The sequence below is a fragment of the Dipodomys spectabilis genome, unplaced genomic scaffold (genome assembly GCF_019054845.1).
Source record: "Dipodomys spectabilis isolate Male_0828 unplaced genomic scaffold, ASM1905484v1 ptg000320l, whole genome shotgun sequence".
NCBI classification, from domain to species: domain Eukaryota; kingdom Metazoa; phylum Chordata; class Mammalia; order Rodentia; family Heteromyidae; genus Dipodomys; species Dipodomys spectabilis.
In genome coordinates, this window is record NW_024870997.1 from 584,856 (window position 1) to 588,200 (window position 3,345).

Sequence of the window (3,345 nt, forward strand, 5' to 3'; positions counted from 1 at the left end):
GGTAGAGTGCTTTGTATGTATGAAACCCTGGGCTTGAATCCTCAGTACCACATCAGTAGAAAAAAATCTAATGTGTTCTGTAGCTCAAGTTGTAGAGTGTTGTCCTTGTACAGGAGAAACTCAGGTACAGTGGTCAAGTCCTGAGTCCTTCAGGACTGGTGTATGCACACACACACACACACACACACACACACACACACACACACACAGACACACACACACACACACACACACACACACACACACAGACCAGAAGTGAAACTGTGACATCAAATGGGAAAGCACTGAGCTTCTGCTCTGAACTCATGGTCAGCACCTTCGCCCTGTGTTCAACCCCAAAACCTAGCCACCGAGGGCCCAACTAGGAGAGGTCAAAGGTTTCAAATCCTGATGAGCTTCACCAGCCCTAGATGACAGGAAGCATTGTGATTTTGCACAAGTGCTTAGATTTAGCAAGCTTCCAGAAACCTAGGGAGGCAACACTGCCAATTATGAATCATTTCATTAGACTCATGGCCCTAGTTGTCTGCCAGAAGGACTCTTTAATTAATTGTAGCAGTTTGTCTCAACATTGGAACATAGTGTAACAAAGACAGGATGAGTACAGGGAACTTGGCCTGCCACAGGAGGTGGCACAAATGAAGACTTCCTGTCAAAACAGAGCAATGGGGAGAGAGATAGCTTGGGGTAAAAGGAGGCCTTTTTCTCCTGGCCTTTAGAGCCCACCCACACTCATCCTCACTAATTGCCCTGGATGAAATGTTTGTTACACAGCTGTACAGGAGTAAAGCTTTTTTTTTGCCTGTTCCAACAATGAAGCAGACTTCCTCCAGTAGCCTGGGGTGTGGAGAAACCCTGAGGTTACACTGGGAACAGTGAGGGGAGCTCTGGAACATGCACTGTCTTGAAAGCTGTGCTATGAAATCATTCTATTTAAAGCAAATTTCCTAGCTGGGTTCCTTTTTTCATAGTAACTCTGGATGTTCACCGATAGAAATACTTGCATATATACACAGATACGTGGAGTTACTGGCTCTTTTTTTTTGCGGCAGGTCCTGAGTCTTGAACTGTGAGCTTAGACATTGTCCCTGAGCTCCTTTTGCTCAAGGAAGCATTTTATTGTGCCTTAAAACATGATAATCATTAAATGGAGGCATAATTCAATACCTATTAATTATTAGTAATATATTACATGTAATTTTATATGTAGACATCTCACATTCTATAAATATTTTTATATATTTAAATATACAATCGAATATACCTATAAATCTCTCTCTCTCCCCCAGCCCTCTCTCTCTCTGTATATATATATATGCTAGAAGTCAGGTCCTGGGAACTGCCTGGCAGTAAGTTATTTTGAGGCTGCTGTGCTTACTGACCACTTGAAGAATTGGGGACATTGCAGGCCCTGAGTTCAAATCAGAGCAGTGCCAAAGTCAATAGGTGGAGTAAGAAGCCAACGTTGAACTGTTTTCCTTTCTGTGAAAGTCTTGTGTCCTAGGTACAATATGTAATATCAATGCAAATACATACATATATATGATGTAAATTATAAATGTTTATAAATATTATTTTTGGCCACTCCTGGGCCTGTAATTCATGCCTTGGGAAATGTTCCTGAATTTCTTTTCTTCAAGGCGGGTGAGCTCCAATGTCACCCAGAACACAATAGAGTTACCCAGCCCCTGAGTTCAAATCCCAGGTATGGCAGATAAAATGGCCCAAATTCCAAGTCAATGTGTTAACATTTTTTTTGGGGGGGAAGGCATGGGTCTTGAAATTAGGTTGTCCTAACTCTGCCTCAGCCTTAATTACCCTAAGATGGGGTGCAGCTTTTACACCCACAGATGACCCAGGTATCCTAGGACCCGAGTTCAACTCCCATCACTGGCAAAAAAAACATCAAACCAACAAAAAAGGAGGATGAATAATACACAACAGTATTACCTTTGTTTCCTTTGCACTGTAATCATCCTGGGTGACAGTGAATAAGCTTGAAAATTTTACATGACCTTGCACAGCCGAAGGCTGGGGGGCTGTCAATGAAGCCTGAGCCCAAGCCAGGCACAGAGGCCCTTAGTTCGATCCTGAGACTGCCACCTACACATGGCTGAAGATCCTAGGAAACTCGTTCCTATCTATAGGAATACTAATAGAATGTTGACATGTACTAATTGAATCACTAATTAGCTAGTCATTCTAGTATAAGATTTTACACAATAAATATAGATCATTAATTTAATTAATACTTCATTAAATCTTCTACCATGATTAATTAATGGAGGCATAATTTTATACCAAATAATTGTTAGTAATATATATATATATATATACACACAATATAGACATCACACTTTATATGGAGTTATACACTAGAATCTACATAAATGTCTGTCTCTGTATACATTTATTGATAGATGCATATACATATGTAAATACACACACACATTTCAGCTTAAACATCTATCTGTTTATATATTGGCCACTCCTAGGTCGTGAACTCGGGTCCTCAAATTTGCCCGACAGCTTCACTTGCATCAGACTGGTATGCTAACATTGATCTATTCATGAAGTGGGCCTTCTAGGCTCTGAGTTCAAATCACAGAATTGCCAAAAACTTAATCCTGGTGGAAGAAGCCAATTGTCCCACATGGTTTCCTTACCGGTGAAAGTCCTGGGTCTCAAGTATGATGTACAAAGGTTATGCAAATCTTTGTCCTATGTGATAGGATGTAAAAAATGTTATATGTGTAATCATACTCACTAAAATACATAACAAATAATTAAAAACAAAATGATTAACTACACTAACTGCAATATGCAGTAAACATTTTGGGTCTGGTAGTGGGGCCTGAACTCTGGGCCTGGGGACTGTCCCTCAGCTCTTCAGCTCAAGAGGAGCACTCAACCACTTGAACCACATTGCCACTTCCGGCTTTTTGCTTTTTGCTTATGTGGTGCTGAGGAATTGAACCCATGGCTTCAGGCATTCAAGGCAAGTGCTCTACCACTGAGCCACCTTCCCAGCCCCTGCAGTAAACAATTCTAAGTAAATATAAGTCATGTATTTAAAATGAATACGAATATTATGTTTTTGAGTGCTAGGGTTGAATTCAGGTTCTGGGAACAGGCCTGAGTTTCTTGTCTTCCAACACAGTGAGCTTGCCCTTCCCCCATAGTGCTGTAGATTTACCCCGATCCTGAGTTCAAATCCCATGTCAGCCAGAAAAAAATGGCATGAATTCCAAGCCAAGGAGCCTTATAATTTTTTAAATATTTGTAGTGTACATATGTATGTATGTATGAATGTATGTATTCTTATTTTGGCACAGGGCTTGAACC